The following is a 15373-nucleotide window of genomic DNA, read 5'->3' on the forward strand; positions in this document are numbered from 1 at the left end:
AGTCAAAAATATGAATTTAAATTATGAAAATGATTTTAAGTATGATACGTGGCGTTGTTATACCAAAAAGACGACTAATTAAATAGTCCTTTGGACCAGTAGCCCGCACTTCTGGGTTTCCAGCCTATATATCAATACTGTTTACAAAAACAGTTACTGTTTAGATCGTACTTTTAAAAATAAGTACTGTTTATCAAACAAGTATATACTACGGAATTTTACTAGAAATACAAAAATACTGTATAATACAAAAATATTTTATTCGGATGAACTGGTTGTTGAATCTAATTCATCAATTTGATTTTTACTTTTTCTAAATTCAGATTCTGAATTATCTGAATCAATATACAGTTTATAGATTTTATTCAAAACTTCTTTTTCTAAATTTAATGCATTTAATTTTTGATTGAATTTACAAAAGTTAGACGTATGTCCCTTCTTACCACATGTATAACATGTCAAATCGTTATAAGAAGTTTTATGATATTTTCTTTTATTAGAATCAAGTTTGTCTTTTTGATAATATTTATCTTTATCATGTCGTTTATAATGTTTATTAGGTTTATGAGTTCTAGAACACTGACCATCACATCTTGGAGGAGATGTTATGTCATAATCAAATTGTTTACAATAAGATCCTAATTCTCTTTTAGTTTGTTGCATTTCATATTTTAAATTTCTTTGAAGTTTCAAATCATGACAGATTTGTAGTCCTTCTTTATAAATTATACTAATTAATTGACCATATGTTAATTTATCGTAAGGTATAGGATTACCATGTTGCTGTTTAATAAAATTCCTAACTTTTTCCCCCAAAAAATAAGGTAATCCAGCCAAGAATTTTTCCTTCCAAAAGGATTGGCTTGAATCTTCCCTTAACATTAATCTGGTGAGAAAAGTGGTTTTATAGTCTTGAAAATCACCTAATGTTCTACATTTAAGATTACTTAGTAATTCCGCATTTTTATCTTTTATGTGAGATGGATCTCCTATAAAATGTAATGAAATAGTAAGAATTAAAGATGACACTGCATCTTGTATTACATCACCATTTTCATCATATATAGGTTGCTCATCTTCATCAATTTTAATTGAATTTAGAATGTCTTCATGTTGTTTTTCAGTGAGATGATAATCCCACCATCCTTTAAGTTGGCCGGTAAAGCCAGCAATTAAGATTTCTGCTATAGTTTTATCAGATATAATTGACTGAGTTTTATAAGCATTTGCAGCCATTGTCATTTGTTGCAAAATACTTAATATGTTATATTCACTTAAACCATCTATGTTCCATTCATAAATAGTTGAAGCATTATATTTAAATTGATTTATGGTATTAGGTTTATCAATTATACCTAAATCTGGAGCTCTATTTACTATTTCCCTATGATGATTTATTGGATTTAATTCAAATTGTTTTACATCTTCTGATTCTGGTTCACTAAGTTCAGAATTAGAAGTTTCTTCTAAATTATTTATATTTCGTGATGCTTGAGGTGTGTCAAGAGCTACTGGTTGAGTAGTTGCTGAATGCACTTCAAGTTTACTTAATTGATCTTTTAATATGTGGACAAATTCTTCTTTATGAGACTGTGAAATGTGATATGGTTTAAAAACATGAGATTGAATTTTTTCTTTACCTTTTACACTTTCATTTACAATGGGTTTTTCATTTATTATTGGTTCTTCTTTGATTAAATTCGTCATACCTAATTTATTTTGTTTGAGTAAAAGTTTACAAAATTTAGTTGTGTGCCGTATTTTACCACAATGATAGCAAGTTAAGGGTTTTAATTTTTTAGATGAATTGTTCTTCAATTCTTTATTGCATTTACAAACTTTAGCAGTATGTCCTTGTTTACCACAAGTATAGCAAGTTAAATTTTTATACGATTTTTTAATTGATTTTTTCTTATATTTTCTATGCGATGTAGAGGTTTGTGTGTGATCATTTTTACAAATTAATTGTGATTCTAGACATGTTACTGGATTTACACCTTTATCAGATTGATTTTCTTTAATTAAGTTATACCAATCAAAGAATTTTATTTCATTTTGCCTATTTAGTTTATAGTCTAAATATTCAGATTTTAATTCTTCAAAAGTATAAGTTTTTAGAATCTGCTTCATTTTAATTAAGTTTTTAATTTTAGATACTTCTTCAAGTAATTCGTTTTCAATTTCTTCTTTACTAAGTAAATTTAATGTTCGGGGTATTTTATGTCTAGTTTCTATTTCATAATAAAACTTAGAATTTTTATAGAATTGTTCTTCGACTGTAGAAACATTTACTGTAGAAATCTTAAAATCATTTTTATCAGAAACAATTACTGTAGAAATCATTTTTTCATCAATAGCTTTAGAAATATCCTTAGAAATTAATTCATTTCCATTAATAATCCTTTGAAATTTTGAAGATTCAAAAACATCCCATTTAATACTATTAGCAGATCTACACAATAAAGGATCCATGTTCTAATACCAACAAGTTAGGGATCATCGCCTGGTTATACCCTTCACTGCCCAACAATCAACTCAAAACGGGACTTACAACGGGTTCAGTAGGCATACCCAAACCTTTCCACGGTATTTCAGTCGGCTTCCTCTATTATAATAGATTTACTATCAGTGTTAAATGTTCTGGCTCTGATACCAACAAAAGCTTTTAGGACCGTTTAACAGATTTGAATCTTGTAAAAGGAATAATTTTTAGTGAAGTAAATGCTATGATGAAATGATTTAATTTTATATTTATCACAATAATGAATTTTACTTCAGAATCAACATACAAATTTACAATTTTCTGATGTGGAAGATCACACTAAAGTGCAACCACAGAGCATACTTATACAACATACAATTTTACGCAAGAACAATTTTAAAGGTTTAGGGTTCCTTTAAAATTAACAAATATATATATATATATATATATATATATATATATATATATATATATATATAAATTTCAATTATATATATAATCATGTGAATATGAATATATGTAGGAAAATTTTACAATCATGTAGCATTGTTATTATATCCTTAGGTTTTCATTAATATAAAATTATATTATATAATAAATGAATATATATATATATATATATATATATAATATTTTATATATTATTGTTACTAAATATCATAAAGTATATATTAGATCCTATAATATGATTCCTATTTAGAAATATTCAATTCAAATTTTTTATTTTAATATATATTTATTTTTATATATTGAATTCATGATATAATTTTTATTTAGTAATTTCCGTTATAGTAGAAATTCATAATATTAGTGAATAAAAATTGTATTGGAAATTCAAATATATATTTTAATAATTATTCACTAAAATATTCTTATTATATTAATTAAAGAGTTTATATTTGTATTTAAATTAGGAATTTTAATTTATAATAGTAGTATATATATAAAATTATGAATATGAAAGAGAAACGTTGGAATTAACCAAAATACTCTTATTAAATTTATCGATGAAAAAATATTTTTAAATATTTTAATTTTATTTTTGAAAAATTAAAGTATAAATAATTAAAAAAATAAAAACTTAGTGAAAATAATTAAAGAATGTATTGCCACCTATATAAGAAGTAAACACTAGAGAAAAAAGGTAAGAGAAAAATTAAAACCCCTCGTTGATACTTCTACAATGAGTCTATTTCTTTAAACTAAAATATAAATAGTTTGTTTAATTAACTTAGACTAAATTTTTAAGACTCTTTTGAGCCTAAAGAAAAAAAATTTATTCTAATGTAATGATGGAATGCATAAGGTCTCAAGTCAAGATATATATTATGTTCTTAGGCAACAATGAAAATTATATGAAATGCATATAAACCATAATTTTTATTAATTATTGTAACTGAATTCATTTCTCTCCCTTTCTTGACTATTATATATATTGATTTACTACAATTTGTTAATAGAGTTCAATTAATAAAAATTCTTTGCTTTATCATTCTCCTTTGTTTTTAGAGATTTTAAATAATTATTTACTCTTTAATCTCTTAACTAAATTTTTATGTTTTTTTCTTTGAGAAGAAATTAATTTTTATCTATTAATTTTTATTTAGAAATTCATTATATAATTAAACGTTATATTTTAATGTATTTATGTATATCTTCTAAGATAGTAAATGTAACGAATAAGTATGAGTATAAACAACATACAACTCACATTAAAATATACTAGTATATAAAAAATTCAATTGATTTCTAGTTCAACTAATACTATTTAATAGAGATGAAAATATTCATTTTATTCCTAAAAAAGCTAAACTTGAAACTTAGTATATGAAACAACCCGAATTTTTATTTTTAAAATTTTTCATTTAAAATTTTTAATAAATTAACACCCTATGAAATTATTTAACCAGTTAAATGCAAATATATAATTTAAATAGTTGAATCAACCCTACATTGATTGAAAACCCGAATAAAAACCAATTGAAAATCGAAAACCATACCACAATCGTGAATTGGACTGAACCAAACCAAAATCAAATCAAACCAAGACCTAAAAACCTAAACCAAACTATTCTACAAACCCCCTCCCTTAACCCTTTAGCGCCGACTCACCCTTCCCCCCCTCCTCCTGTACAGAATAATCCATATCTAAATAACTAACTCAACCACCTTACAGCCTGTCAACAATCACTAAAGCACAGCCCAACAGAGCCCAACAGCAATAACTAATCATTAGCCAATCATTGTCCATCATTACTGATTCAATCATTTCCATTCATTTATTTCAGCAATATAATCCAATGTACAGAATTTATCTACCAATTAGATTTAGACATTTAGCTAATTCTAGATCATTCTCTTTTTGTATATAAATTCACCCTGTAGCTGAACATTGATACTTGAGAAATAAAATATAGAGCAATATTTTTTCTCCAATATTTGAATTCAAAAGCTGTTCATGGTATCAGAGCCTGCAGGTTCGATTCAGAAACTTTTCTATTTATTCCTTTGTCTTTTCCATTAAACCTTCTTGCTGCATTTTTCATTGTTCTCTGTTTTATCTTGAAAATCGATGATAATACCAGAAACAATATCCTTATCATGGATCCATTGCCTCCTGTTAGTCAAGCCTTCAGCATGATCCTGAGTGTCGAGAAACAAAGGGAGATTCATCACCAGCCCATTGAATCATCAAATTCTACAGCAATAATGCTCACTCATCAAGCCAATCAGCCTACTGTAGCTTATCGAAGAAACAATCAGAGGGAAAAGACAAGGAAACCACAGAACAAGGCTGATAGATACTGCACTCACTGTAAAGGAACTGGACATACAAAAACAAGCTGCTTCAAGTTGATTGGATATCCAGACTGGTATTTTGATCCACAGAAGAGGAAGGGCAAGCAACAAACTGCAAATTTTGCTTCCGTTCATAATATTGTTGCATCAGAATCACCACTTGACATTCCAGCTCCAACTGCTCCTGCAACAATTAATGACACAATCAATCCTCATCTCAGTCAGTTTATTCAGCAAGAAGTGAACAGAGCAGTCACAGGCAAATCCATTTCTCACAACCCTGGTACATCTGATGCTGCTGCTAATATTGTTCAATTCTCAGGTAGCATTATACTTTCCCTCATCTCTGGTATTGATTTTAATGATAAAGGTAACTGGGTTATTGACTCTGGAGCAACTGATCACCTCACTTATAATTCAACCTTTTTTGTTTCCTTGCACATCTTACCACAACCCAAATTCCTTAAGCTGCCTGATGTAACAGTTAAAATAGTGACACAATATGGAAAAGTGATTTTAAACTCTAAGCTTACATTGCATAATGTCCTCTATGTACCCTCCTTGAAATGTAACATTATCAGTGTTAGCACCTTAACTAGTACCTGCAATTTATCTGCTCACTTATTTCCAAATTACTGTTTCTTTCAGGATATGCAGACTAAGGTCACCATTGCTTCTGGTATAGTTGTGGCAGGCCTATACTACTTCACCAAAGACTCTTTTACTTTTTCCAGCAACAATCAAATTCAAACAAAAGACTCAGATCGTCCCAGCCACAAAGCTTTCTTATGGCACTCTAGATTAGTACATTTGTCTTTCAAAAGATACCAGCATATTGCAAATTTACCTAAATGTGATTTTCATCCTTTATATGTCCTGTTTGTCCTCTTTCAAAACAGTCCAGATTACCATTTTATCCAAGTAATTCTATTTCAGTTCATGCTTTTGATCTTTTACACATTGACATTTGGGGGCCCTATGGGGTCAAATCTATTACAAATGCTTTCTATATGCTCACAATTGTTGATGATATGTCAAGATATACCTGGACTTTCATGCTACATTCAAAAGCACAAGTTCACCAAGCCTTAACCACATTTTTTAACTTTGTTCAAACCTAATTCAATAAAAGAGTCAAAGCAATCCGAACTGATAATGGCAGTGAATTTATTAATTCCAGTTGCATTTCTTTGTTTGAAAATTTAGGCATTGTTCACGAAAAATCCTGTGTGTATTCCCCTCAACAAAATGGAAGAGTTGAGAAGAAACACAAAACCTTAGTTCAAGTAGCCAGTCCTTAATGTTTCAATCTCATCTTCCTACACATTTCTGGTCTGAGTTGCTCCTTACTGCCACATATATCACAAATAGATTACCTTCAGAACCCCTTCATTGGACCTCTCCATATCAAAACTTATACAATAAAATCCCTGACCTTTCCTATTTCAAAACCATAGGTTGTCTCTGCTATGCCACAGATGTTACCCCACACAAAACCAAATTTCAAAAGAGAGCTTCTCCTTCAGTATTGATTGGCTACTCAAACCAACATAAAGGGTATAGATTATATAATCTCGAGTCCAAAACCCTTTTTCACTCAAGGGATACTGTCTTTCATGAGCATATATTTCCCTTCTCCAACAATCATCCAGAATCAGTTGCCCACTCTTCCTTGCTAAAATACATTACTGACCATAATCTTTCTTCTTATTCCCAACCTTTACAAACTGATACACCTTCTCCACCAGCACCTCAAGCCCTTACATAGCACCTTACACCAGAACATACCTTACTAGAACTAGACTCACCATCACCAACTGAACCACTTGAACCAAACCAAATTCCTCAACCTGATTTGCAAATAAGAAGGAGCACAAGACAACATACAAAGCCAAGATGGTTGGATGATTTTGTTGCCACAACTAATACCAGCAGTATAGCCTCAGCTGCTACATCCTCAGGTACACAAACATCTTTACTCTCCTTTTCTCCCACAATACCTCACCATAATTTTGTTGCTCAAGTGTCAAATATTCAGGAACCTAGGTCTTACAGTCAAGCCAGAGGTGATAGTAAGTGGGTAGCTGCCATGGAACTTGAACTTAATGCCCTGGAACAAAACCATACATGGGTCATCACTGATTTGCCAAAAGGAAAAAAACCAATTGGGAACAAATGGATCTACAGAATCAAACATAATCCTGACGGGAGCATAGACAGGTATAAAGCAAGGCTTGTAGCTAAAGGGTATAGTTAAATCCCTGGAATTGACTACACTGACACATTTTCTCCTGTTGTTAAATTGGTAACAGTCAGAACCTTCTTATCTATTGCTACTGCAAAGTCATGGCACATTCACCAACTAGATATTAACAATGCATATCTTCATGGTGAAATTAATGAAGATATCTATATGTCACCCCCACCAGGCTATCACAAAGTCCCTCAAGGCAAGGTTTGCAAATTATTGAAGTCCCTCTATGGTCTCAAACAAGCTGGGCGGCAATGGAATAAGGAATTTACTTCCTTTCTTTTATCTCTGGGCTTTATTCAATCACCAAATGACCATTGCTTATTCACACAAGGGTCTGAAAATAATTTCCTAGCTTTATTAGTATATGTTGATGACTGTTTAATTGCAGGAAATAATTTTAGTCTTATTTGTGATCTCAAACAATCCTTGCATTCCAGATTCACTATCAAAGATCTTGGGAAAGCCAAATATTTTTTAGGCATTGAAATTGCTAGATCACAGCATGGAATGATTCTTTCTCAACAGAAATTCATCACTGATATCATCTCAGACACTGGTTTATCTGCAGCCAAACCAGCACAAACTCCATACATTCAGGGCACCAAGTTAACAGCTAATATGGATAATTTACTTCCTGATCCTGAACCTTTCAGAAAATTGCTTGGTAGATTACTTTACTTGTCACTCACAAGGCCTGACATTTCCTTTGCTGTACAGCAGTTGAGTCAATATATGCAAAGTCCTTGTTCTTTCCACTACAAAGCTGCTCTGCATATTGTAAAGTATCTTCTTGGCACCTTATCTGTTGGATTATTTTTCCCAAGCAATAACAACTTTCAAGTTACTGCATATTCAGATGCAGACTGGGTTGCTTGTGCAGAAACCAGAAAATCTGTCACTGGTTTTTGCATCTTTCTTGGAGATTCTCTCATTTCATGGAAATCCAAGAAACAACAAACTGTTAGTAGATCATCTGCAGAATCAGAATACAAAAGTATGGCCTCTACAGTTTGTGAAATTCAATGGCTCTTCAACCTTCTTCAGGATTTTCATATACTTATCACCCTCCCCATACCTCTTTATTGTGACAATAAAGCTGCCATCCATATTGCTTCTAATCCTTTCTTTCATGAAAGGACAAAACATATTGATATAGATTGTCACATTGTTAGATCCAAATTCTCCTCTGAGTTTATAACTACTCCCCTCATCTCTTCAAAACGACAACCAGCTGACCTTTTCACCAAACCACTTCCATTTCCTACCTTTCATCATTTCATTCTCAAGCTGGGATTGGCATCACTCTCCCCATCTCCACCTTGAAGGGGGGCTGTATAGAATAATCCATACCTAAATAACTAACTCAACCACCTTACAGCCTGTCAACAATCACCACAGCACAGCCCAACAGAGCCCAACAGCAATAACTAATCATTAGCCAATCATTGTCCATCATTGCTGATTCAATCATTTCCATTCATTTATTTCAGCAATATAATCCAATGTACAGAATTTATCTACCAATTAGATTTAGACATTTAGCTAATTCTAGATCATTCTCTTTTTGTATATAAATTCACCCTGTAGCTGAACATTGATACTTGAGAAATAAAATATAGAGCAATATTTTTTCTCCAATATTTGAATTCAAAAGCTGTTCACTCCTCTCGTTTTTCTGACCACCAGGACCAGCACCTCCTCGCTGCGGCAGGTCCGACGTCTCCTTCCCTCTCTCCGTTCGATTCCAGCGAAAGCAACAGTCGCAGGAAGAGCTGCGACCTTGCCTCGATCGGGACTACGTCGCAGTCTCCTCCTCGGCTCTCCGGCAATGCCAGGCGGTCTCAACGACGGCGTAGCTCCGACTCTCTCTCCCTCCGTTCCGGCTGGCGCAGCAAACCAAGGAGCTGCGATCGCGACTCGCAACAAGTACAGTCACGTTACCTGCGTTCCTCCTCGATTTTTCGGCGAGCCCAGCCAAGGACCGGCCGCACTACGCTCTCTCCTCGCCTCCAACGTGCCTCCGGCCACCTTTCCACTCGTTTCTGGCCAAGTCAGCGGCGACAGCGACAGTGTTTGTGCCTTGTTGCTACTGCCGGTCATTTTTAACTGAAAAATTTCATTTTCAGCCTGTTTGTGCTATTGGTTAAGCTATATTTTGACTCTTTTAGGTCGAATTCACAATTTTTGATTTTAGTTGAAAGGATTACAGTATAGATTGAATTAATGTGTAGATTAAACTCCTAGCTTTGGATTCTACAACTGAATTTAGAGAATTTTGCAAAATTATTATTATTAGGAATTATGAATTGAGTTTTAGATGATTTAAGTAGGATATATATTGATTACGATTAAATATGTGATGTAACCTTAATTTTTTTACTATTACAAAAAATTGAATTTTTTTTTCGTATATATATATATAAAAAATGGTTCTTTAAGTTAGTTTAGTTTGAGTTAATAACTGTTGTTGGACTATAAACCATGAGGTCGTGAATTAAATTCTCAGTGTGATACGAGTTACTTACAACATAATATGTAAATTTGAGTAAAGTAAAATCTGTTGTTTTAATAGGCAGCAACTATTGTGAAGCTAGTGCTATTTTCTATAAGTTAATATAGCAAGGGATTTATTTATAGGTATGTCAAAATGGAGGAAAAGATATGAAGCTTTAATTGATATATATATATTTTTTTAAGTGGCGAATTTAGTTACTTAAAAGATAAATTCATCTAATTGTAATTTAATTAAAGCAATGATTCTTAGTGGCTAATTAGGATTTTACCGAAGGATATTTATGCCCAGGTAAGGTGGATGAATAAAGATTTATTTATATTTATATATTTATGTATGAAAGATTTTATTTACTTGATAGTTGACTAAAGAAGCTAATTATATTAAGGTGAAGTGAGAATGCCCGATAACGTGCTTGGATTAGATTGAAGATTATTTCAATTTATATGTTGAGGGTTGAATATAATATTGATATTGTTATTCGGATGGAGGAAGAAAAAATTAAATTGCTTGATTGCCCGATGGATGGGCTGTGTGTAATGATCGATATTTATGTATATAAAGTTGTGATTCTTTGAACAGGTGGATACTCCAATTTTTAGACAGAATCTAGTCTAGTTACAGCAAGTTAGATTAGTAGATAATTTATTAGATTAATTCTTTAATTCTCCATTTAAATTAGTCCTTTATCTGATGTGTTTCTTTCCTTGTATTCTTAAATTTTTTAGATCGTCCGGACTCGTGTCCGGACTCGTCTCCTACTCCTCCAAGTAAAAATCTGAGATAAAGCACTTTCTTTTCTCTATCACTGTGAGTAATAACAAATGGTGCATATAATTGTTGCATACACATATCATTTATTTTATAAATAAATATATAAATATATAAGGGGATAACTTAGCATTTATTTTTATATGTATATTATTATTTTATTTCATTATTAGTATGTGACTATACTTTTATGTTTATGCATTAAGGACTACTTTGATGCATTATGTTGAATGAATTGTTTGATTATTTATGCTGTGAAACTGTTGTGCTTTATTTGTGTGGAATTGGGATGAAGTGGGTCACTATGAGTTTGTGAGGGCGGTCTTCGATACCGTTGGCCATGTATAGGGAGATCGGTGCCGCCCTATGCATTTGATGATATATGATATGGAAAACCACAGGGTGTGTGACATCCTACTGAGTCGAGTCAGTTCATAGAGTCGAGTTGAGTCGGGCCGAACCAAACCCGGTTGGGGTAGAATGGGATTATAAGTGGACTTACTTGAATGAGAGAAAAAGATCAAAGTATAAGGGTTAGGATTTACTTGCACTAAAAGATCAAGCTTGGATATTAAGTTGTAACCTGTTGACAATTGAGGTACCATTTAGGAAGTTTCACATAAAATCCCTTGATATTTTGATGGCCTACCCGTGCTAATCATTTCACTTTCCCATTTTCATCTTTATCTTCATCTTCTTCATCTCCTTCCTTTCCCTTCCTTTCTCCATCCATTTTCATGGTAGTTAAGCATTAAGGCAACCTCAATTTTCTCCAAGTAAGTAGAATTTCTTGAAGCTTTATGTTATTCAACCTCTAATTGAGTTATATTGTAGATAATTTATAAGAATTCCGATGTGTATAGGAGAAGTGAGTTCAAAGATTGTAGAAAGAGGAAGCTAAAGAAGAGCTCAAGCTTTTTGGAGTGAAGGTTTGATATCTCTTGGCATTTACCATTTTCTTTGCATGAGAACTTGTGTGGTGTGTTGATAATGAGACAATATCTTGCTTAATGTTGAGTGAGAGGACTGGAAATGGTGAGAAAACATGGGATGAACTGAACAAATGAAGTAGATATTGAGTTATGCTGAAACAGGTTTTGCTGGAAAAAGAACCAGTGACTTCACCTTGATTTTGACCCTAATTAATGATGGAATTAGGAAGTGTCATAGAAGAGTTATTTGTTCCTCTATGTGTTAGCTTTACATGGGTTTTTGAATCACCCAAATCGGAGTTATATATTGAGAGATATGACCAAAATAGTACAGACTGCACAGGCTGGAAAACACATCGCGCGCTCGCGAATTTCATTGCGCACTCGCGAATTGTGCCTGTAAACTCTCTGACTCTCATGTGTGCTTTGCGCGCTCGTGACTTTCATTTGCGCGCTCACGACTTGTGTTTTTATGCTCTTTTGGACTTCATTTTCTATGCAATTGTATTCCTTTGCTCAACTTGTATGCCTCCAATCATTTTAAAACAAAAAGACAACATTAGAACATGTATCAAAACAACATGCAAGCATGCAAATGATGTGAAACCAAGTAAACATTATGATTTATGAAGTTATGAAACCATTAATATGCTGTTGTGTTATACTATTGACATACCAACATTATGCTCCATTGAGGTTAGGTAGAAACCATGTAGATAAGGCTATGTCGCGACATAGGATAGCAGATCTGCACCCCATACAGTTTGGTACTCCGGCTACAGGCCGTTGAGTGGATATGATTATATATGGTCCATAGCAGCCAAGCATACAGTTTCATCCAGTTTCATACAGTTTTTCTTATCACTTCGGTTTCACTATAACCTTATGGAGCCATACAGATATCTTGACATAACATTGCATGAATCATCCAGTATAATAAACAGTAAGAAAGATCATCAAGGTAAAATGAAAGTATTATGATATGTGTGCTTATATGTGCCATATGTGTTCACATGGTTCTTTCTACACATGTATGTGCTTACTTGTTTCTTTCTATGTTGAGATATCCACTGAGCTTTATTTGCTCAGCGAGTTACCTGTTTAACTCGCAGGTTTTGAGACTGGACCGTAGAGAGTCGGCTTACAACTGCTGCAGTTCATCTGTAGAAGACTCAGTCTTCAGGGTAGCTACTCATTTTGATGTGTATCTTTTGTCTATCCTTTCATGGCATGGACAGGGCACACAGTTGGGCCCATTTCATTTTGCAAACTAGTATCATGTCTTGTAAATATTAAGTACATTATTAATATAAACAGCATCAGCATGATATAAGAGTCTGTATCCATTATTATATCAGCAGGATAGGCCATAAAGTCAACCAGTTTGTAGCGTCTCGGTTCGGTTCATTCGGGTTAACGGGTGGACCGGGAAGGGATGTTACAAATTTTGGTATCAGAGCCCTAAGTTTAGTTTCCCCGGGCTTGCATGCATAAGTCAGTATAGTGTACATGCCATGACTACCCTGATGAACTAAGCAGTTGTTGTTCTTTTAGGAGGATGTCACAGGAAGGTGAGAGCGAGTCACACGCCTCCAGAGCAGTGGAGGTTGAGGCTCCAGTAGCACCAGGTCAAGCCAGAGCAGTGGAGGGTGAGGCTCCAATAGCACCAGGTCAAGAGGTGCTGTTAAAGCAACTTGCAGATACTTTTCGACAGATTGCAGGGGTGATACCTCAAGCACCAATAGTAGTAGAAAGAGAAAGAAAGCCCCCACTGGAGAAGCTTCGAAAATATGGTGCGAAAGAATTCAGCGCTAACAAGGATGATAGTCCAGAAATAGCTGAGTATTGGTTAGATGGGACATCGAGAGTCCTAGAACAATTACAGTGTATACCAGAGGACAAGTTGATTTGTGCCACAGCATTGCTAATAGATGAAGCATACACATGGTGGAATACTGTTCAGCAGCGAGTATCAACAGAGCAGCGTACTTGGCAATTCTTTTTGGATGAATTCAAGAAAAAGTTCATCACAGAGGCTTACCTTGATGCTAGAAGGAAAGAATTCTTATACCTTAGACAGAACAGAATGTCAGTTGCAGAATATGAAAGAGAATTCACCAGACTCAGCAGGTATGGTAAGCGGATAGTGGCTACAGAGGCCGAGAGGTGTAAAAAGTTTCAGGAAGGCCTAAACGATGAGATTCAAATGGGAGTGGTAGCTTCCAGATTCAGAGAGTTCTCAGCTTTGGTAGAGGCAGCTCAGGAGATAGAGCGAATTCAGGCCAGTCAGCGTACCAGACGCCAGCGATCTCAGCAAAAGAGAGACCAGACTCAGAGTGCACCTAGTACATATCAGTCGGAGAGCAAGAGATTCAGAGGTGCTAGTATTTCAGCCGGTTCTAGGCCTTCTTTTAGCCAAGGCTCAGCTAGGGGTGCTAACGCGCCAGCGGTATCAGTTGTGGCTAGTTCTGCCGGTGGTAGTCGAGGTTCAGGCAGAGGAACTGGTAGAGGCACCAGTAGAGGTGCAGAGTCAGCTGGTTATACTTTGCCACCTTGTGAGCATTGTGGCAGACGACATGGTGGAGATTGTTGGCTGGTGACTGGCAAATGCTAGCTATGCGGAGCATCAGACCATCAGAAGAAGGATTGTCCGAAGAGGGCAAAAGTTCCTACACAGTTCATAGCAGGCAGAGGTAGAGGTGAGAGCTCCGGAGGGCAGAGATAGCAATCAGAGACTGTGGACAGACCCGATACTAGAGGTCCAGCCAGGGTCTATGCTATGCGAGCCAGAGAAGATGAGGAAGCTCCAGATGTAATAGTTGGTGAGTTTTCTTTATGTGATCATACAGTTTATGCTTTAATTGATCCTGGATCATCTCATTCATACATTAGCGTACCTAAACCTTGGGTAAAAGGGTTAGTAGTTACACATGTGAGTCAAGGTATGTTGGTTACTAATCCATTAGGAGATGTAGTAAAAACCCATACAGTGGTCAAAGGATGTCCAGTTGTTATACATGGAAAGGAGTTTCTAGGAGACCTTATGGAGTTACCATTTAGAGAATTTGATGTTATTCTGGGCATGGATTGGCTATCCAAACATCAGGCTATAGTTGATTGTGCACAGAAAAGGGTGACATTATATACAACAGCAGGGGAAGAGATTATAGTAGTCGGGAAGCGGCGAGATTTTCTGGGTAATGTGATATCAGCCATGGCAGCAAAGAGATTAATTCAGAAGGGTTGTGAAGCATACTTGGTATGTGCATTACAAGCAGAGAAAGAAAAGTCAAAAGTGCAAGACATACCAACAGTGTGTGATTATCCAGACGTATTTCCAGAAGAGTTACCAGGGTTACCACCAAGGAGGGAAGTGGAGTTTACCATAGATGTCTATCCTGGAGCAGCACCAGTATCAATTGCACCTTACAGAATGACACCAGCAGAGCTAAAAGAGTTAAAGATTCAGTTGCAGGAGTTATTGGATAAAGGCTTTATCAGACCCAGTGTATCACCTTGGGGAGCACCGGTATTATTTGTAAAGAAGAAAGATGGATCACTCAGATTGTGCATTGACTACAGACAACTGAACAAACTGACAATCAAGAATAAGTATCCATTGC

The sequence above is a fragment of the Jatropha curcas genome, chromosome 7 (genome assembly GCF_041381405.1).
Source record: "Jatropha curcas cultivar XTBG-Jc1 chromosome 7, XTBG_Jcur_1.0, whole genome shotgun sequence".
Classification (NCBI taxonomy): Eukaryota; Viridiplantae; Streptophyta; class Magnoliopsida; order Malpighiales; family Euphorbiaceae; genus Jatropha; species Jatropha curcas.